The sequence below is a fragment of the Pantherophis guttatus genome, chromosome 4 (genome assembly GCF_059756535.1).
Source record: "Pantherophis guttatus breed Tessera chromosome 4, ASM5975653v1, whole genome shotgun sequence".
NCBI classification, from domain to species: Eukaryota; Metazoa; Chordata; class Lepidosauria; order Squamata; family Colubridae; genus Pantherophis; species Pantherophis guttatus.
In genome coordinates this window covers 93,347,319-93,370,322 of record NC_142066.1, presented here as the reverse complement: position 1 = coordinate 93,370,322, position 23,004 = coordinate 93,347,319, and the positions used below count along the sequence as shown (strand labels likewise).

Below are 23,004 nucleotides of genomic sequence, written 5' to 3'. Positions count from 1 at the left end.
AAAACCTCTTTTATTAACACGATTGTGAATTCCATTCATTCACAGTCAACAAGGCTTTGACAGTCTTTCAGAGGAATGTTTATCAACCCCCACCCCATCTCACTTGGAACGCTGCCAGAGAACCAATTTCCACATGCAGAGCAAGGCCAAACTTGGCACCGAGTCTATTAGTCACGAACAGAACTTTCCAATCTTGAAATGAGATGAACTAATTACTTCCTGCAAAAGCCCACATCCCATTCACTCCTCTTTTATGTCCTATGGGAGAGGCCAATCATCTCCAAGGTGTGGCCTTAGTCCCAAGTCTACCCTGCTTTCTTAATTGTTCTTAACTGACAGCTCAGAAGCTGTCTTCTGGCAGCTCTGCACATGCACACACTGGGAACGGGCTCCAGCTGTTCCTCTACCTTGCTGCTGTCTAACTCCCGCTCTGCCTTTGGCGCAGAGCCCTCGTCCAAGCTTTCCCCAGCCCCCAAGACCGGCTCAAGATCCTCCCCAACCTCCTCACTGTCCGACTCTGCCACCAGCTTCACTGGCCACCAGCGGGCCATAACACAAAATTCTAAGAATATATATTTAAAAGACAGTGCTTGGACCCTTTTATATTTTTATTACTTTAATCATTATTAAATATTTAATCTTCAGTTCAATTCACAGTCTGGGACTGGTAAAACTTAACAGTTCAATCCTAACCAACGGCCTAAGAGCTGTTAAGAAAGCATATGAATATAAAGGCAGTTCTGAGTAAGGTAGATTTGGTGGGGGTTTCTTTGCAAAGTCAGGACATTCAGGTCTAATAAGCTCAAAATTTCCATGTATTTGGCAGCCCTTTGGGTAGTGCTCCAAAGGCTCTTATTGATTTCTTCTTCCATAATCGCAACTCTAACTTCAATTTGCAAATCACAATATTTTGTTATTTTTCTAGTTGTTTTTCTTCAATTTGTGCATCCTGTTATTGTAAAAACAATGAACCAGACTTTTTACTTTTTTCTTAATATTTTAATATTGTTGTTGTTATTTACATAAAACTATGTGACAACAGAACTGAAATAAAATTATATCACTATCACCAGCAAACAAAACAAATTAAATGTAGCAATATACTGCTGTACAGAATTATAGTTGTTTCTTTAAAGTGATTTATTCTTGTCCTGTATATTATAAGCAAAATAAAAATTGAAGGTAATGTTGAATATTAAAACAGGAAAGCATACTGTCAAAATAAAAAAAACATTACAAAATTAATGAATTCTATGGGAGGAGGTTAGATCAAAGATGCTAAATCCCAGTGAAGATCCTAATTGTTTGGAACTGTTCCAGTTATAGTACTTGAGGGTTTTTAAGTAGCCTGGAGCTTGGATAGCTCTGCAGACAAGGCACTGTAATTTAACACCAGTTGTCTGCAATTAAAGTAAATTCGAATCTTGTCAGGCTCAAGGTTGACTCAGCCTTCCATCCTTTCTAAGGTAGGTAAATTGAGGACCTAGTTTGTGGGGGCAATAAGCTGACTTTATATAAAATATACAAAAGTATGAAGGCTATTGCTTAACATACTGTAAGCCGCCCTGAGTCTCTGGAGAAGGGCGGCATATAAATCAAATAAAAAAAAAAGTAAAGACACCAGATTCCTTCATGTAGAATTCTTTCTGCAGAGATGTTTATCCCCTCTGAGGATTTAGGTCCATAAAAATATATTAACAACCTTTATTAGTGACTGGTTTTTTATTATTCATATGTCTTTTGGATATGTGTTCATAACATCCATAAGACCTCTCAAATGCAATATGTATATGAACCTATTGTGATTACTATCACTGCAAAAGTGTAGACCACTACTGCAACTTCTAATTAAGTTTATATTAAGTGCAACCTAAGAGAAGCTTGCAAAGCCATATACAAGAGACTAATACAAGTAGAAAATAAGCATAACATTAGCAGCAACACCAGCAGGATGAAGAACAGTAAAGATATGGTAAATATTACTGATTTGACAAAAATGTTACATATATCCAAGGTTAATTTTATGGCCTGGCAAGCAATGTCAATACAAACCTGATAGAGGGTAGCTGTGATCATTATTTGTGACCTTCCCTTCCAGCTTCACAAATGGAAAATCAACAGGGAAGCCCAAAAGATTAGTCACAGATTGTTCTAGTAAGTCTCCCACTTGCCTTCTTGCACACCAAGCAAGGCCGCCTTCGTAGGTTTCCCTACTATGCTCAAACATATATATCCCATACTCTCCCACACATATTCACAGCTATGCACCAGTGTGCATGATCCTTTCCCAACTCCCTCTCCCTCAACTTGCCCGAGCTGGATGTTCCAGAGGCTCCCCCTCCAATAGTACGACTGTGGTCCTTATCTGGGACCCCCACTGCTTTTTGCTTAATGATACATGCAACTTTTGGTTACCATAGCAATGAAGACCATCTGGATTGCTGTTGCAATGCTGCTTTGTGTGATATCAGATTTTACAACTATTACTTAGCAATAGCAATTCCAGTCCTAATTGCCATTGTAACTCAGGGTCTACCTATATATACATAGCCTTCTAGCATATATGGCATGCATAATCCACTTATAACTCAACATGTTTTGGCTGTTTCTACAGTATTTCAACTGAGCATTCTAACAATGTACAGAACTATTCTATCATATTTGTTATGTTGAATATAGCATTTATCTTATGTTTTGAACTAAACAAAGGCTTTCATCATATTCTGTAGCCCCTCAAACCTAGAATGTAAGATTGCACCAAAATAAATAAGAAATCTTAATTGCTAATAAATCCACAGAGGTATAAATATTTTAATTGAGTGGAAATCAGATATTTTCTATTAGCCAGAACAACTTTTTTTCACAAAATGATACTAATAGGAAATGTGGCAAACTTAGGATATGGTCAAAAATTAAAACATAAGGTATGTTAATATTTTTCTTATTGAAATTTATTCTTTCTTTCTTTCTTTCTTTCTTTCTTCTTTCTTTCTTTCCCACCTTGATCCCGTAGGACTCAAGGCAGTGTACAATCAAGAAAAATATAGATACACAAACATCATAAAATTGCTAATTAAAATTATTATTATAACATAGTTTAACCCAATTAAATAGAACCTAAAATTAGATAACATTTTTAAAACATTCACATGTTCATATGTTTAACCCGGCCTGTTGGAACATCAGGGTTTTGAGGGCACAGCGGAAAGCACGGAGATCAGGGATATTTCGTATCTCAGGGGGTAGTTTATACCAAAGGGTTGGAGCCCTCACAGAGAAGGCCCTCCCCCTGGGAGTTGCCAGTCGGCATAATTTGACTGACGGTGCCCTGAGTAGTCCCTCCTTGTGAGAACGAACTGGTCGGTGGGAGGCTATTGGTGGCAAAAGACGGTCTCGTAGGTACCCAGGTCCTAAGCCATGGAGCGCTTTAAAGGTGATAACTAACACCTTGAATCGCACCCAGAAGACCACCGGGAGCCAGTGCAGCTTGCGTAGGAGAGGTGTTACATGGGCGCAACGAGCTGCGCCCATAATCACCTGAGTGGCTACATTCTGGACCAGTTGGAGCCTCCGGGTGCTTTTCAAGGGGAGCCCCATGTAGAGAGCATTACAGTAGCCCATACGGAAGGTGACTAGGGCATGAGTGACTGTGTACAAGGCGTCCCGATCCAGAAAGGGACGCAACTGGCAGATCAGGCAAACCTGATAAAAGGCACCCCTGGTCACGGCCATCAAATGATCTTCTAAAGATAGCCGTGAATCCAGGAGGACACCCAAGCTGTGGGCCCTCTGTGTGGGGAGCAAGGTCTCATCCCCAATTGTCAGTGATGGTACCAGCTGACTATATCGGGACACCGGAAGCCACAGTCTTGGAGGGGTTGAGTCTGAGCTTGTTTCTCCCCATCCAGATCCGCACGGCCTCCAGGCAACGGGACATCACAGCAAGGGCATCATTGGGGTGGTCTGGGGTGGAGATGTATAGCTGTGTGTCATCAGCATACTGATGAACACTCACCCCGAAACCACGGATGATCTCGCCTAGCGGTTTTACATAAATGTTGAACAGAAGGGGTGAGAGGACTGACCCTTGTGGCACCCCACAAATAAGGTGCCTCGAGGTCGACCTCTGCCCCCCTGCCAACACAAACTGCGAACGGTCAGAGAGGAAGGAGGAGAACCACCGAAGCACGGTGCCCCCTATTCATAAGCCCTCCAACCGGTGCAGTAAGATACCATGATCGATGGTATCAAAAGCCGCTGAGAGATCTAATAGGACCAGGATAGAGGAGCAACCTCTGTCCCGAGCCCTCCAGAGATCATCCACCAACGCGACCAATGCCGTTTCCATGCTGTATCGTGACCTGAAGCCCGACGGGAACGGATCCAGATAGACAACTTCATCCAGGTATCGGGGTAGTTGTCGTGCCACCCTCTCAACAAACTTTGCAACAAAGCGAAGATTGGAGACTGGACAATAATTTGATAATATAGCCGGGTCCAGGGAAGGCTTCTTCTCACAACCGCCTCTTTCAAGGTGGCGGGAAAGACACCCTCACTCAGAGAAGCATTTATAATCCCCTGGAGCCAGCCTCGTGTAACCTCCAGTACCAACAAAGAGGGACACGGGTCCAATAAACATGTGGCAGCGTTAAGCTTGCCCAAAATCCTGTCCACGTCCTCAGGAGCCACAGAGTCAAACTCTTCCCAGATAACGCTCTCAAGACCTACCCCCGTCTCCTCCCCTGGATCTACCCAATCGGAGTCCAGGCCTTCCCGAATCTGAGCGACTTTATCATGCAGGAATTGTACAAAATCCTCAGCTCGACCCTGTAAGGGATCTTCCCGTACCCCCACCTGAAGTAGGGAGCAGGTCACCCTAAATAGCGCGGCTGGGCGATTCTCTGCAGATGCAATAAGAGCAGAGAAGTAGCTAGACTTCGCCGCTCTTATCGCCACTAGGTAGGTCTTAATATAAGATCTCACCTGTGTTCAATCAGATTCAGATCGGCTTCTCCTCCAATCGCTCTCCAGGTGTCTTTTCCGATGCTTCATCTCTCTCAGCTCCTTGAAAAACCAAGGAGCTAGATGAGATCGGCATCGGGTCAGAGGCCGCAAAGGCACGACGCGGTCCAAGGCCCCAGTAGCCGCCCTGTCCCAGGCGATCACCAGGTCCTCAGTCAAGTCATGAGCCAGAGTCTCAGGAAATGGCCCCAGCTCCGTCAGGAACCTTTCGGGGTCCATCAGGCGCCTGGGACGGAACCATTTGGTTGGTTCCGTCTCCCTGCGGTGGGTGGAAGTGACTTGAAAGTCAATGTGAAGGAGAGAATGATCAGACCATGACAAGGGCTTGATATCTATATCCCCTATTCTTAGATCATTGTTGTGGCCCCGCCCTCTGAGCCTGAGCCTGAGCCTCGGAGGAAGAAAGCTCCGAGCATGAGGAAGAGGAGTCAGCCAGGCCTCCCTCTCCAGGCCCCTCCCCTCTGGCATTGTCTCAGGTGCCGGCTGAGGGAGAGGAGATTAGCAGGGAGACAGGTGGCTCGGATCAGAGTGACGGAGAAACATCATTCCTGGACGCACGCCTCCGAAGGCGTGATAAACGATTGCAGCAGCTCAGGAGGCATCTAGGGATTAGAACTGAGTCACTGGACCACACCCCAGAGACTATATAATAGAGGGTGGTGGTCAGTGATCCTTGTGACGAACAAAACTAACCTTGGATAGTCACTAAAGCCTCGTTCGGAACTGCTGAGAGAAATATTTATTGTTGTCGGACATTTGGAAGCTGAGTATTTATCTTTCTGTTTTTCTGTGAAAATAAAGGCACTTGGCAGACGGTGTGTCTATCGCTGCCAAGTTGGAGATAAAGAAACTGGGTGTGTTCCAAAGTGTTTCCTTAACCCTCGGCTGGCTGTGTTTGTGTGTGTGTGTGGATGGGGACAGATCAATCATTCAGCCACTGATCAGAGACAAAAATCAAGTCCAGAATGTGATTCCCCAAGTGGGTGGGGCCTTTAACTACCTGGGTCAGGTCCATGGCCGTCATGGAAGCCATGAACTCCCGAGCCATCTCCGACATCTCACCAGGGATGGCAGGTTAAAATCCCCCATAACAATAAGTCTGGGGGTTTCCACCGCCACCCCGGCTATAATGTCGAGCAGCTCAGGCAGGACCGCTGTTATGTGGCAGGGAGCCAGGTACGCAATCAATAGGCCCATCTGAATCCCCCAACCCCACTTCACAAGGAGGGACTCACATTCGGCTATCTGAGGAACAGTGGCCTCCCTCGGGCAAAGACTTTCTCTAATGATTGCTGCCACTCCCCCACCCCTTCCCTGAGTCCTTGGCTGATGGAATGCACGGAAGCCTGGCAGGCACATTCCACAAAGGGAACTCCTCCCTCCTGGCCTAACCAGGTCTCCGTAATCCCTGCCAGGTCAGCACCCCCCTCTGAAATAAGATCATGAATGAGGGGGGCTTTATTTACCACTGACCTGGCATTACATAACATCAGCCGTAGACCCAGGGTCTGAGACTCTGAACAACCCGGGAAATGAGCAATGCTTTGGGGGCTGGAGTGCACAATTGCTCGTAAGCATCGAGTGCGCACTCCCGAAACATAATATGGCCCCCTGCAGCCGTCATATCTGCCCCTCCCACTTACTCTACTAATGCCCATCGCTTCATCCCCCTGCATCCTTCTCAGATTTCTGTCCCCATCCTCCCCACTGTGATCATCAGACCCATTACCCCTTTCAGTGGATTTATGGATCCCCCCAGATCCATTCCCACAATCCCTCCCAGAACCCCTTAAAATAGAACTTAAAGATTTATCTAAAAAATCCCAAAGCTGTTGATTTTTTGCAAACCACTTCTAGGGGTTCCAAAACCTGTCCTCAAGGGTGGCCCTCTATAACTGAGAGGGCCAGACATGCGAGAGGGGGGAATCTCGCAGTGCAAGGAGCTCCGCAGTTGAATACATCAAAGATAGGAGTGAGTTGAAGGAGATGAAGGATCATTTTCTTCTAAGAGTGTTAGAGATGGTTAAGACAGGTAATTTAAAATAAGGGAGGAAATAGATGTTAAAGGAAGACCAGTATGTTACAAATGTCAATACATCGGAACATCATTGCCCTCTCACGACGATGGGAAGTCTTGTGGTTGTAGTAAGTCCATCCAAAGAAGGTGGGGGTAGAGGTCTCAAAGGGTTGCCCTCTCACGGCAACCAAACAATTTGAAACAAAGAGAAGGTGGTCTATCTCCCCATAATCCAATACTCTCGATGTCTGTATCTCCTCCAGTCCTGATACCAGCGATGGCCGAGGATTAGATCAAAAAAGTAAGGCAGAGCCACTGGACAAAGTACTTAGGGTTAAATAATCAGGGTAATCTTGGGGAATAGGTGGTAAATAAAGCTGCAGATCGATCTAAGATTGCAAGTTAATGCTGAGTGGTTGTAATAGACCTAGATCTAATAAAGGAGAGAGGGACAGTTGAGGGGGAGAGTAAGTCATCATCTCCAGTTTGTAATCCTCAGTCCCTATCTTGCTCAGGCTACTTAGTTCATTAGTTTAATAAATCCTGAGAGTTTCAAGAAAGAGCAGTGCAATAGATCCCTAGAGGTTGAAGGGATCCTAACATTTATAGCCTTTGCAGCATTGCCCTCTCCTCTATTAACAACAAGGGCTTCCTTGCAGCCTCCTGGTGTTGCCGGCGCCGTTGCTGCCGTTAGCGCCATTCCCCTCGCCATTGTGGTAACCCCCCTTGCCGTAGTCATCATCACCGCCGTGTTGCTATATGCAGCGCCTATTAGCCCAGGCATCATTATCAACACCCTATCCGGAGTCGCTGTTGCCACCGTCTCGCCAACCATTTCATCAGCTGTATTAGACTCAGTGGTTGACCTGGTCGTGACAGCCAGGCTTTGATGTTGACGTCCTCCGTGCCGCCCTCAGTCTTTTCTGAGACTGATCACCGACGAACAGCTGATCCTTGGGCTCCATCCACAGCTCTATTGAGCCGAAAATACCTCAGCTTGCTGGGAGGGGGGTCTCTGGATGGTTAATTGACCCCCACATTCTTGAAAATGTCAAAACATCTCCCTCCTAGCCTCAGAGTTTCAGCTCCGAGCTGCCACTTTGTTTTGCAACTGTCAACGGAATTTTTTTTTACTGTCAATTTTTTTGCAACTGTCAACGAAATTAATGTTTTACTGTTTTACCTAGATCAGGGGGTGTCAAACTCGTGGCTCGTGAGTCGGATGTGTCACGTGCTGGCCACGCTCACCCCTGATTTAGTGAAGGGGGAAAATGTTGCAATATGTCACGTGATGATGTGTCGTTGCAAGTTTGATACCCCTGACCTAGATCATAAATTTTCATTTGATACCAATGTTTCTTGATATACTCCAATATTTAATTTAGGACAAGGAACAGCATTTTTATATTTAAATTATTTTATACATTCATTAAATTCATTTATTTAGATACTGTATGTTTAAATCCCTTAGCATGTATTTAATGAACCACAGTTGCAATTTAAAGTATTTTACTACAGTATTCCAATTTGGTTTTGTCACGAGTATTTTCAGAATTGCTGTAGCTACTTGATCAGTTACAAACAGTATGTATCCAATCAAGCCATCTCCTGTTTGCAATTATCTGCAAGCCTTCCCCACCCTAGTTAATTGCAGGTTAACTCCCCATATAAGCATGGACCTTTTTGCTTCCTATTTGGAGCCTAGATGCTGTTTAGGCCTAGATGCAGAGCCAGTGCTGAAGCACCTGGATGCAGAGCCCAGAGCAGAGCTGCAGAAGGGAGGAGAACTCAGCTAAGGAGTCCTGACGGCTGCAGCAGAGATAGCAGCAGAAAAGGAGCCGAAGAGCTGTGTAAAGATACTCCCACAGAGCTAGCTGCAACTGTGAGTTGAGATAGCTGGGAACCTTTTGAAGTCTCCAATTTCAGCTTGCCTTTTGCTGAGTTGAAGCACGCAAGCCAACATCTGAACTGTTGCTGCTGTTGGAGCTACGATCGGAGGGAGAGCTGGACAGTTTCCCTCCCAGGAGCTTCAAGCCACGTTTGCTGATTGAATTGTTTTTCACAGGTGACTTAGCTGTGAAGCTTACGCTGCTGCCCTTCTACCACCTCGATGATGTATCGACATCGAAGCTGTTTAATGTCATGTTAGTTTTTTCTTATGGACTGTTTCGGTATTGTGGAGAGGAATTGAGGGAGATGGCCTGGCTTCATTTAACCAAGATAAGACTTTGTTGTTAATGTGCCTTTTTAAAGATATAGTGTTTTTTAAACATTTTGAAGTAAAGTATATTTTTACACAAGACTCCTCTGCTAGTTTTATTTCAGTCCTAGTGTGTTTGCTTGTGAGCTGGTTCACGGTTGGGGACAAACCTCAACCCCATCCTGACAGGTTTTAATAATTTAAGAATACACAAATATAACAGTAGCTGAGACAAATCAAATTTTTCTAAGTTGTCATTTTCTTAAACTACAAATGTATAATTATAAAAACAAGCAAGCCAAGCAGTCACTTGCCCTTTGTGTATAAACCATCTGAAAATTCCCAGATTTATTTTATTTCTTTATTTTAGTTATTAATTTTTATGCCACCCACCTCCCTTATAAGGTGATTCTGAGCAGCTTACAAGCTATAAAAGAAGTGGGGGGAAATTAAAATATTAAAATATTTTAAGATTTTAAAATAAGATGACCCATAATAAAGAGACAGATGAACAGTCAGCCAACCCCAGCAGTGAGTGTCCCGCTCAGGTCTCCAGGTCAACCAACAAAGTCAAGTTTTAATACCCCTCTGGAAGGCCAGAAACAGTTCTCACCTCTGATAGTAGAGTGTTCCACTAGAATGGGGCCACAATGGAAAAGGTTCTTCTCCTTGAACCTTTGTGCTGGAATTCCTTAATAGGCCTTTTCTACTGGTGTGAGTAGGGTGGGCTAGTCCCATTGGGAAGAGTTGGCTCCTCAGATATCCAAGACCCATGCCATGTTGGGCTTTATGTCATGTAACAACAACCAGCACCATGAATTGGGTATGGAAGCAAATTGGTTACCAATGCAGTTCGTGCAGTAATAGTGTTATATAAGCAGCCCTAGAGACTCCCAGGACTGTGATGTGCCACTGTATTCTGCACTAGCTGCAGCTTCTAAATACTCTAAAGCAGGGGTGTCAAACTCGCAGCCCGCAGGCCAGATGCGTCATATGCTGGCCCCGCCCAGTTTAGTGAAGGGGGAAAAAGTCCTGATACGTCACGTGCTGCCATGACAACGTGAGTTTGACACCCCTGCTCTAAAGGGTAGTGCCAATAGAACATGTTGCAATAATTAAGACATGAATGACAATGCATAGGGCCTCAAGATCCAGGTAAGAGTGCAAATGGTTCACAACATAACCATGACTGCCACTACTCTTTGAGATTTCAACCCTTCCTTTATTTCTGCCATGGTGATGATTTAATGCTTTGTCTGACTCACTTATTTCTTTACCTCTCCTGGACTGGTACAGCTGTCTAGCTTCACATACATACCTTTTAATATCATTTTTTCTGTTACATGGACTAAAAGGGGAAAGTGGGAATCCTTGTCAATTTCAACTGATCTAAGAAAAATAAATTCTATTATAGGTCTTTAGTGAATTTAACTTTTTAAAATTTCAGTTTTTTTCTACTGTTTTAGAAAAATGGCACTGGAAGCCAGTAACCAGAGTGGTCATTCCCACCACAGGTTGCAGTAGTCAATCAGAGTGTAGTTTTAGTTACAAGGAATTGAAGCACAACATACAAAGTGGACAGTGCAGATTGAGCTAGCACAAATTGGAAAACATTTTGACACAGCTTCAACATGGACAGAATTAGTTAAGGGTTGGGAGGAGTAAAGGACAATCTTATGTGTTCTTTCATGAAATGGTATTCACACTGATGTAAACTAGAAATATGGATCTTCTTTGCAATATTTTAAAGGTGCTATATGCAAAAATAATGTAACAATAATCTAATATTATTTGATTTCACTGTATCCATGAGTGCTTAGCAGAAATTATTTGTAGTCAAATGTTTCCATAAATTTGCAAGCTCAAACAGCTGGTCACTAATTTAGTCTGATTAGTTCATAAATGTAAATTAATAAGATTACTGGCCAGGCCCAGCTACATTAATGGTTAAATTGAATCAGATAAAAGAAAGAAGAAAAAGCCAAAGCAGAGTTGTTGAACATTTTGCTGCCTATTATATAATACCTTCTTTAAGGTATTAAAGAAGGTATTATATAATTGAATTAAAAATCAAATTAAATTGAATGCCATCATAAAGTCAAGTTTATGCCCTCGGGTGTACTTGAAGTTACGTTCATGTAAACCTCCTTACACTTATGTAAGTCTATGGATAGAAACAGCAACAAACAATACTAATAACCAATCACTGTAATTTTAACTAAAATTATTAGACTTCTAAACTAGAAGAGATGTTAAAACTACAACCTACGCACACAATTAACACAATGTAAGTTGACTTAATTTCACTGCTATTTACTTAAAAATCCATTACTATGCTTCTTTCTTTAAAAAAGCTATATAACCCTTTCTAGTTCTATCACTTTCTGTGAACCTTAAGAATCTATGATATTAACAACTCAATTCACTGCATTTGAATCAGTAATAAGCATACAATTCTAATTATAGTTTCAATCTATTACAACCATTGGATGTATCTGTAAAGACTGTTTTGGAAAGACATAAATTCCATAAAGAAATAAAGAATTTGTGAGATTATATATTAAATGTATAGCATTACTTCCCTCTAGTCATCCTGTTATGGAATTATATCAGAGCTAGAAATACCTTCTTTGCAAGACACACCTAAGACCTATAAAGGAAATGCTGCTTGCAGTTGTGTAAGACATATTTCAGCAGAATCTAAGTGGCAATTGCATCAAAATCATTCTCCAAATACAGATATTTTCACCTTTCCCTGCAGTAGCCACTGCAATAAAGGAGACTGGTAGAGAGCAGAGAGGTGGACAGTTGTCTATGCTCACCCTCAGCATAATGCAAGAAAGATGCAGCAAAATGGAAGCTATCCGATAACTTCTCTGATTTCTTAGCTCCACCAACCCCAGTTCCACCACATTCCCTCTTTTCTTCAGCAAAGTGGTCCAAAGCTGAAGATAAAAGCTGGTTCAACAATTCCTTAAAATCTCCCTCTGTGTCCCCTACCCACAAGACTAAGCAATGGTTGACCATCTTGAACTGCTTGTCATTTTCAGGCAGCTAAACTCATATGAGGGGAAGGGGAGAACCCCTCTAACCTTTGGAGTTGTCTGCACCAGTCCAGTACTTCCAATATCCGACACCAAGAGCAGGAGGAGAAATCAAATCAAAGTATCTCCAGCATAAAGCAAGCGTCTCAAAAGGTGACTGGTCAGATAAAAGAGCCGGTTGCGCCTTCCTTTACGTTAGCATGGCAGCTGTCATAGAAAGGGACAGTTCTGAATTTTTCCTGGCTTTGATCAGAATCTTCTTTGGTAGCAAGCGCCTATCACCACTGAATTAAAGGAAACGTGATAGCCACAGGCGACCATATGCCTCCGTCTTGAAACTGTCTCTTTCGCCCCCTTCCGCACTCCTCGCAGACTTAGCTCCTGCTATTGCTGACACCTGGCCGGGGCACCAGGCGGCCAATCAGAAAATAGCGGCAGTTCCAAAGGGAGGGGAGAGTGTTGGCAAACCAGGAATAAACCGAAGAGAACGCACACACTACCTTTCAGGCTTTGTTCAAGCAAGCCGCGAGGTTCTTGCTATTTTCTCCAAAAACATAGGGATGGAAGAAAGAACACGCACGCGCCAAACAACGCCCGCGTGTACTAGAAATAACAAGAGATAACCGCTCCCTCCCCCACGGCGCGTACGTTGTACCTCCTGCTAGACGATTGGTGAGGAAGAAGGGCTTCGTGAGGGAGATTCGACTGTTGACCGGAGCTGACGGGATTTGAAGGAGGGGGAACGATTGCTTGGTGCATATCGTATCCTTAAGCTGCGGAAGGAATGGGCGGGGCTTTAGGTTAAAAGAACCCTGCCTTGAATTGAAACCTCAGTTTAAATTTGAATGCTCTGGTCTGGAATGTGGGGAGTTCTTAAGGCAGGGAGAAAAATGAGCCAAATGCCATTTTGGAAGGAAAATCTATCTGGTTCAGTTCCAAGCTGAGAGAAAAACGCTGGAAGCAGTAACAAGAGTTGGAAGGGACCTTGGAGGTCATCTAATCCAACCCCCTGATCATGCAGGAGACCTGTTCTAGGGATTCGAATTGCCGACCTTTCTGATCACCAAGCTCAGTGTCTTAGCTACTGAGGCACCTAGTCAGGCTAACATGGAAGTTTATTGGAAAAATGGTTTATTGAACAGAACCACAAAGATAATTCTGGGTCAGCTGATCAAAATGGGGTTGAGAGTGGGTTGGTTTTAAACCTTCTTTGGGCTTTGTATTTGTTGGAAGAAACATCCGTCTGGGTTCTGCTCCAAGTGGGGAAACAGACACTGGAAACATGGAGGCTGCTTGGAAAGATGGTTTAATGGTGGACAGGATCACATGGCTTGAGTTCCTGAGCAGAAAAGGGGGCAGATACAGTAAATCCTCGGATTTTTATGCTCTCTCTGGCTCTGCATTTCTTGGGGCCCCGAAAGAGTATCCTGATTGGTTGTCAGACTCCCAGGGGGTGGGGGTCTTAGCCTTGCTGGCTGATAGTCACATGTGCTTCCCAGGTCACATGTGGTGAGTTTCTGCTGCTTTGTGTAGAGGGCTAATCCTATCTTTGTTGAATCTTTGGCAATTCCTACTATGGCTCTGCCTGAAGGAGGTAGGTCTTTGTTATGTAGAATAGACTGGCCCAGGCCTTAATGGCCCATTGACAAAGGGTGGGGGCAGGAAGATGGGAGCTGCTTCAAACCATGCTTATCCATTTCTCATCCAAGGAAATATAATATTCTGCCTTTTTCATATTTCCTAAAATATTTCACCCTTCCAGGAAAGGGGTGGGTGCTAACTTCCTACATATTTGAGCTTCCTGTTCCAGTGCAAAAACATGTCCTTTAATATTCAGTTAGCTGTTGTCAGATTCCTATAGGGTAATGTAGGGATCATAGCTGGCCCTATAGGCAAAAGAGGAAATGCAAATCCTAGGTGTTTGAATTAATCTGGTCAACCTCTGGTTTATTGTTTATCTGAGCTCCCAGGTTTGTGACTTTGAAATTTGGACTGCTCTGAGGGTGCAATGAAGGGGCTTGTGTTCTGAAAGGGTATTGGGCAATTCCTATTGTAGTTTAATGGCTGTCATCCTGTGTTGGATTGTGGGTGAGGGGCTGCTTTTTAATCCTACCATCAGCCAAGGAGTTTCAAAATATCCTGTCTTGAATGGATTTCTGCCTGCAGTATTTGCTTTGCCTATGAATAGAGCTATCTAGATACTTGTCTTCCTCTTTAACAAGCTCTTTATCTCTTAAGTGTTGGCATCTGCTGTGGGCTATTAAAAAGATTTTGGGGCTGCTTTCTGTCTTTAAGAGCATGTTTCTCCATTTCGCCTTTAGGAAATATAAAATTCTGCCTTTTTAATATTTCCCGAAATATTTCATTCAGCCATTTCCAAATCTCACAGAGCTACAACTACAACTAAGGTTTTTACAAAAGGTTTACTTTACAAAGATTTGCATGTAGTACTGAGCTCCTGCATTTCTGTTTTCAAAAACAGAAGACAATAAAGTGTAAAAATAGTAATCCATATTTTCTATGTGGAAAAAGAAATGTCTCTGCAGAGCCACAATTTATTCATATGGAGGTCAGCTTATCAGAAAGAGGGAAAAGGCTGCTGTTATTATTCTGTTGAAGACTTAGCATTTTTTTCTTTGTGCTGCAATATTTTCAGATAAATACTTATCACTTTTTGTGAAATAAGTTAAATTTATAAATTCATTGAGAAATTATTGGTAAGAGGTTACTCTTTAAGCATTAATAATACATCAACTTTATAAAAAAGGCTAAGACTATCAAGATACACTCACAACAATACACTGAATCAGGCTACCTTAGAAATGTATGATGGCCATTGCTGCCTTGATGTCATTCTGAAAATGATTGTACTGTCATAACTGTCAGAAATATTATCTGCCATACTAGTTTGGCTTGATTCGCCAGTTGCAGCCCTTTCTGGACCGGGACGCCTTGCGCACGGTCACTCACGCCCTTGTCACCTCCCGGCTGGACTACTGTAATGCTCTCTACATGGGGCTCCCTTGAAGAGCACTCGGAAGCTCCAATTGGTCCAGAATGCGGACACGCGGGTGATTATGGGCGCAACCCGTTGTGTCCACGTGACATCCTACTGCGTGAGCTGCACTGGCTCCCAGTGGTCTTCCGGGTGCGATTCAAGGTGCTGGTCACCACCTTTAAAGTGCTCCATGGCATAGGACCTGGGTACCTTCGAGACCGACTTCTGCCACCAATAGCCTCTCACCGGCCAGTCCGCTCCCACAGAGAGGGTCTCCTCAGGGTGCCATCGGCCAAGTTATGTCAGCTGGCGACACCCAGGGGGAGGGCCTTCTCTGTGGGAACCCCTGCCCTGTGGAATGAACTGACCTCCGTGTATTTCGCTGTGCCCTCAAGACCCTGCTGTTCCGCCAGGCCGGGCTATCAATGTAATGATTTTAAATTAGGTGTTTTAAATTTTGGGGGTTTTAAATTTGAGCCGAAACTATTTAATAATTTTAATTATTTTTAATTGATGTCTGTCTTTTGTGCTTTTAATAGGCTGTACACCGCCCTGAGTCCTTCGGGAGAAGGGTGGTATAGAAATAAAATATTATTATTATTATTATTATTATTATTATTATTATTATTATTATTTTGTTTAAAACCAATCTTCTCATCATGTGGGCATATTCTGAAACATCATGGGCGTGTATCCAAAGTTATCCTTAACCAGGATGACTAGATCCATCTACCTATTCATTTTATCAAGTCACAAAAAAATAGACACTTACAGTATTCCCTGTATCCTTAGTTTACTGCATGCATATTCTCAAGTCTCTGCAATGACATGAAAATCTTGGTCTTGATACTAAATAGTCTTTAAGGGGTGAAATGTTACCGGTTCGGGACAGTTCACCCAAGCCAGTATTAAAAAAATGCTTTTAAAAGGTAAAAAAAAAGGTTCCAATGATCGCGCAGCACAGCTGTGATTGTCGGAGCCCCTTTTTTACCTTTTAAAAGCATTTTTTTACTACCAGCTCAGGCGAATAGGTAGTAAAAAATGCTTTTAAAAAGTTTTTTAAAAGGTTCCCACGTGCGCCACAGCTGATCACCCCCCCATGCTGTTCTACTTACCTTCCCAAGCCTCCTTTTGGCGTGCACTGCCCGTATGTGTGCGCAGCTTGTGTTTGGTGTGCACTGCGCATGCGCACGCACAGTGCATATTTGGTGCATGCCATGGTGCATGTACTACCGGTTCGCGGCCAGCGAACCGGTAGTAAACCAGTTCAGATTTCACCACTGCTTTAAGGGTATGGGAATTTTGGCAATATCCCTTTCTGACCTTTGGTATGTAAAATACTTCAGGTTACTTGAGGTGCCTGATGACACATTTCCTTATGTAATAGAAATATCAGAAGAGTATATTCTATGCCCCAAATGTATTCTTTGCAACTATGCAGGTTACACATTTTGTAGTCAAGTGCTAGAACAGATATCCACTATCACTTTTGATTATGATCAATTTCCTATATACTGTAGCTACTGAGCATTCTCCTGTTTTAACCAAACAGCTATATAGGAGCTATCCTCATCATTGAGATCAAGTTTCAAGAATGTTTTTAGCCTGTAAGACATTACAAGAATCCTTATGCCTCCCACTTTTGGACGTTATGAATGAAGTAATGACAAATAAAACAATACCCCAATCATGGACTGAGGCTTATATCACACTGATTCATAAAGAAGACACAGACCCACAGCAAGTTAAAAACTATAGGCCTATATCCCTGCTAAATTTGGACTATAAAATCTTTGCTTCAATACTGGCAGAAAGACTTAAGAGACACTTGAATAACTTTATTCATCCAGATCAAAATGGATTTCTTCCAAAAAGACAAATCAGAGATAATATAAGAATAATTTTGAATACTCTAGAATATTATGAAGTGCACCCTGAAAAACAAATGGCTTTGGTATTCTTAGACGCACAAAAAGCATTTGATAATGTGAACTGGCAATTTATGATGTTACAAATGGAAGAGATGGGCTTTGGAAGGAAATTTATTCAGGCAATTGAAGCTATATATACAAAACAGACGGCAAAGGTAATGATTAATGGAGAATTGACTGGTGCTATTGAAATAGAAAAAGGTACTTGACAAGGATGTCCCTTATCCCCATTGTTATTTATATTGACATTGGAAGTGTTGAATAGAAAGGTTAGAGAAGAAAAAGAGATAAAAGGAATGAAAATTAGAAAGGAAGAATATAAATTACAAGCTTTTGCTGATGACCTGGTTTTTATTGTTGAAGAACCATTAATATCAATAAATAAATTGATAGAAAAAATAGGTGAATTTGGGGAGGTTGCTGGTTTGAAAATTAATAAAGAGAAGACGAAGATAATGACTAAAATATGTTAAAAAAACAAAAAGAAGAACTGAGGGAGATTTCTAAGATGCAGGTCACAAATAACGTAAAATACCTGGGGATTCAATTAACAGCAAGATGTAGTTCTCTTAAAGAAAATAATTATAATAAGATCAAGCAACAGATAGGACAGGATTTGGTGAAATGGGGAAACTTGCAGCTATCTTTGATTGGTAGAATTGCAACTATTAAGATGAATATTTTACCTAGAATCTTGTATCTTTTTCAGACAATTCCTATAAAGTTGGGTAAGGAATTTTTTGCAGACTTAAATAAAATGGTTTTGAAATATGTTTGGCAGGGAAAGAAGGCAAGGATAAAACTCAAACTGTTACAAGATGCTAACATGAGGGGTGGTTTTGGATTACTGGATTTTGAATTATACTATCAAGCGGTTTGTTTAATGTGGATTAAAGAATGGGTAACATTGAAAAATACTAGATTATTAAATTTGGAGGGACATGATTTGCTGATAGGATGACATGCTTTCTTATGGTATAAAGGAACTAAAATTCAGGCACCAGATACGTGAAGCTTTGTTTTTGACATGGGAGAAGATCAAAAAATACCATTATTTGAAGATTCCAGTCTGGGTATCTACAATTGAAGCTTTTTCTTATCCAGTGGTATTTGAAAGGGGGCAAATTGTTAGATATAATGAATTATTGGATGAAAAGGATGAACTTAAATTGAAACAAAACTTAGAAGATCTGGGAATTAAGATAGATTGGTTTTCATACATGCAAATACTTTCCAAATATCGAGAAGACTTTAAACAAGAAGGTATTTATAGTGTTTCGACTGGTTTAGACAAGATATTAATGGGTTCAGATGACCATATAATTAAAGAGTTATATGGATATTTACTTGAAGCAAAACTGAAAGAAGAACAAGTTAAAGAATCAATGATAGCATGGGGGAAAATTTTGGTTATAGTATTGATTTAGAGAAATGGCAAAAACTGTGGTCACATAACTATAAAATGAGCAACATGAGTCAATAGCATATAAAGAGAATTTGTATAAGATGTTTTACAGGTGGCATTTACCCCCAACGAGAATAGCCAGGATGTTTAAGAATAAATGGGATAAATGGTGGAAGTGTCATCAAACTCCAGGATCGTACTACCATATGTGGTGGACATGCGTGGAAGCAAGGAGATTTTGGACTAAAATACATACGTGGTTAGAAAGAATGACAAAGAAACATATTGACTTCAAACCAGAAATATTTTTATTAGGAATTTTACCAGAGACATTTAATAAAGAATTACAATACTTAATTATGAACATCTTAACAGCGGCCAGAATTGTATTTGCCTGGAAGGGAGTCTCTCTGTGTGCCGGACTCCTGGCTGTGAGTGCGCAGGCCGCCCGGGGCCTCCTGCACCCCCAAAATAATAACACCCCCTGATAATAAGGCCAAGCCCTTATTTCAGGGTTCAAAAGAAAATAAGATCCTGTCTTATTTTCGGGGAAACATGGTATAATCCATTCAATCTATTTTAAGTAAAAAAATAAAAAATATATAAAAATAAAAAAATAAAAAGCACTACCAATCTAATAATGGGAATATATTAATGAACAATGAACATTGTTGATGTTAATGTTGTAATTGAAAATGTCATCATATGTGCAGTTGTTCTTCAGCTGCTGTCCATGGAACTACTACTTCTGCAAAATCCCAGTACTCTGGAACCAAACAATGTAGAAATTGTAATTTATTTGTGGTATCTTCCAGTTGGCTACCTGTTTTTAAATGTTCACAGTCCATTAGACTTTTCTGCAAATTTGTTATGCTTCTTAAAAGTCTGCCTCATGAAGTCCAACAAATTGATGATTTTCTACAAAGTTTATATTTTTGAAGGTATCTGAAGTAATTAGTCCATCAACTTTTCTTTCGTATGGACCCTTTCCCTTTGTAAGCAGTTCAAATGTTTTCATTGATCTTCTCACCAGTTTTTTAGCCTTTATGATGTCTGTATTGATTGTTTGCAGTGCAGTTGAAAGAAGTGAGATTTCTTCCAGAATATCAATCATTAATGCCAAATCATTGAAAAAATATTTATTTTCCAGATGGGCAGCCATACCTGAGTATTTTGCATTCACATGAAAATACTGATGTAGCACTGGATAAGCACACCACACAGCTATGGTTGCCCTTAAACTACAGGCAGCTTCTCTTGGCCCAAAATCTCTAGCAATCTTTACGATGTTAATATCAAGTTCTTTGGATATTTCATCAAGATCAGTTCTTAGTGGTGGCATTGTCCAAGATGGGTTGTTCTTCGCTTGAGAGCGTATGACTATCTTAGTTGCCAATTGGAAGGTTGGGATCATGGGCTTAATTACTTCTGCCTTGATACTGTTGTATTGCGGTAATCTGGACAAGGCATCTGCCAAAAAGTTTTTCCCTCCCGGTAAATACTTCAAAGTGAAATTAAAGCATTGGAAGTACTGTGCCCACTGGACTTGTTTTGGAGACATTTTCCATGGGGTTTTGAGTGCTCCCAAGTTCTTGTGGTCAGTCCATACTTAAAAAGATTTTACTTTTCAAGAAATGTCTCCAAGTTAGGAGTGCCCACCTAACTGCAAAAGCCTCATTTTCCCATTTTCCCCATCTCTGTTTGTCTGTGAAAAGGGGAGGACTGCCAGGGGACTGCCCGAGCATGTTTGCAGTAGCGCCTCTTGGTTTTATTTTATTTTATCAATTTTTAGTACTCCCATTGGATCCTTTTTTATTTAACTAATATTTTTTGGAGGAGATAACAGTGTAGACCATAACAGTGACAAAAGTTTTTGTCTTTGCCGGGGACAAATTAGGGAAAAGAAAGTAACACCATGGCACCAGCCCAGGATCTCTCCCACCAGTGAAAACTGCAAAACAACCAAGAATTGCAGCACTTTGCTGGCAAGAGATCTGTAAGTAAAACTACCCCCCCTCCATTTCCAACAATCTTGAGAGGTTAGAACAGGACCAGCTACTAGACTTTCCTGATCTGGGTGGGGGGGGGAGCAAACTGACAGCCCGCTGTTCTCACAAACAACTAGTCCAGTTACATCCTCTATGGAGTCTGAGATAAAGGCTAAAAAGGCTAAGAACAACAAGCTAATTCAGAGTATGGAGAGCTTACCATGGAAAATAAAACAGAGCTGATGGCAAAGCAATGCCTTGTCACAGCGCAAACAGTTGTTTCAATATTTGAACAACTACCATATTTTTTAGAGTATAAGACATACCAGAGTATAAGACGAAGCTTAGTTTTTGGGGAGGAAAATAGGGGAGGAAAATCTGCCTACCAGGTATTCATCTGGCTAGCGTCCTTAGTCTGGTCAGCTTCAGCACATTAGTTTGCTGGTTTTTTATCCCCTGCTTGGGGATAAAAAACAGCTTCTAAGGCACAGCTGAGAGGAAGCAGCAATGAGAAAAGCAGACAAAGCACAGGGGGAGATCGCTTCACTCGGCTAGCGCCTAGTTAGGACTGAAAAAAAGCTTTGAAAAAGCTACATTCGGAGTATAAGATGCACCCAAATTTTCAGCCTCTTTTTTGGGGTGGGGGTGGGGGAAGGTGCATCTTATACTCCGAAAAGTATGGTAATAGCCATTCAACATGATTTAGAGATATTGAGAAAAGATATAGCTGTTTTTCTTCAAGCACAATATTGGGCTCCATGCACCCCGCTTAAAGTCCTTGCAGCAGACTTGGTTAAATCCCATACTCAGGATAAGGAAGAGGAAAAAGCAAAGAGCCAGGGAAACAGTTAAAGAATCTACTAAAAAGTGGCAGCCCACTCAGAAAAACAGGACTTCTCCAGACAAGGCAACGAGAGGAGGATATATTAATAGACAAGCTTCACTGGAAGCCAGTAAAGCATCTCCAATTACATCAATCACATCACTGACTACAAACACAACAGATTGCTCTTAGAATCCATATGAATAGACTTACCATATTTTTTGGAGTATAAGACGCACCTACCTTTTTTAGTTGTTCTTTTTAATTTTTTTTTTATTTTTTAGACAAACACACATACAAACATACAATGTATTTTCTTTGAACAGAGTATTTGGCTGGTTCACAAATTTAAACAGTGTTTAGTCATTTCAATTAAATTTACAATTTCTATATTTCCTTTTTGCCATATTTATTCCTCATCTATTTTTTTAAAAAAACCAATATTACCCTTCATTCTCATCTCTAATCTTAATCAAATTCAATTTTTCCCTTCTATATTATACCTCTTCCCGTTGTCATCTATTTTTATATCCATCCTCACATTGATTAATTATTTAATATTACAATTGTTTAATACAAATTCAACATTTTTATATAAATCAATTAGTTATAACTATCTTTTTTGTATATTAATCAATATGAACATGAATATTCCAATTATTTCCATGCAATCCAATTTCTTACAAATCAATTAATTATATTTACCAATAATAATAAACCAAATAATTTCCCCCATATATTCCTCCAAACCACAACTTAATCATTTCTGCTTTCAACACAATATACAATTAATAGTATCTCAATTATTACAATTCCCTAGTTAAATAGAGCTTTTTTCCTTTTGTTTTAAAATCTTGAACTCTCCTCTTTTGCCCTAAATTTCCCATTGTTTGCACCTACCTTTTTTGGTGAGGAAAAAGAAAAAGAAATCTCTCTGCCGCATTTTGTCACGTTACAGCAAAGAGCCTGCTTTACTTTCAGTTTCGTTTTTTCAGCATAGCTAGGGGGGAAAAAATCTGCTCCAGCAGTCTGCAGCAAGCAGGAGAGCCCTGCGCAAAACAGCTGAAAGCAAATCAGCTGAGAGTCGGGAGGCAGATCTAATCAACTTGTGCTAATTAACCTATGCTGAAGCTGGAAGGAGCTGTTTTTTCTTGCTGTTTGCTTGCAAGAAGGTAACTGCTGTGAGGCACAGGCCAAAGGGTGGGGGCCAGTGGGTGGGCAGGGCTACATTCGGTGTATAAGACACACCTAAATTTTCACCCTCTTTTGGGGGGTAAAAAGGTGCATCTTATACTCCGAAAAATATGGTAATTACAGATGTTGGAATACCAAGAGTGCTATACTAAATTACCTAAGCCAGCGTCTTCACTGCCACTGGGGGCAGATTGATCTCCATGCTGCTGAGTGGCTTCCTGATGCCCCAAATTGGAAGCAGATATCTTTCAAAGGCTGTCTTTCAAACAGCCCAGCATTCTGCTGATGCTATTTAAGATGAAGGCACATTTAGCCTCCTTTCAAATCTTTCCCATCAGAGTCTTCTGTGAGGAAATGGTTAAACCCTTAATTGTTAACATGT

The 23,004-nt window shown here is 41.4% G+C and overlaps 1 protein-coding gene and 1 long non-coding RNA gene across 7 annotated transcripts in view; one reads left to right on the top strand and one right to left on the bottom strand.

The window, feature by feature from the left end:
- MYRIP (myosin VIIA and Rab interacting protein) overlaps window positions 1-12,957 on the bottom strand; it is a 253,774-nt gene extending 240,817 nt beyond the window's left edge. For 5 of the 6 annotated variants that reach the window (XM_060685982.2, XM_087894133.1, XM_087894130.1 and 2 more), the window contains exon 1: window positions 12,332-12,957. The gene's annotated coding sequence lies outside the window, so the exon portion shown is untranslated. The remainder of the gene's footprint in view (window positions 1-12,331) is intronic. The other variant, XM_087894131.1, reaches the window with a different exon arrangement.
- The window catches only part of LOC132710254 (uncharacterized), a 60,025-nt gene continuing 49,745 nt past the window's right edge, over window positions 12,725-23,004 (top strand). Inside the window, exon 1 of the long non-coding RNA XR_009620973.2 lies at window positions 12,725-12,955. This is a non-coding gene — a long non-coding RNA (uncharacterized LOC132710254). The remainder of the gene's footprint in view (window positions 12,956-23,004) is intronic.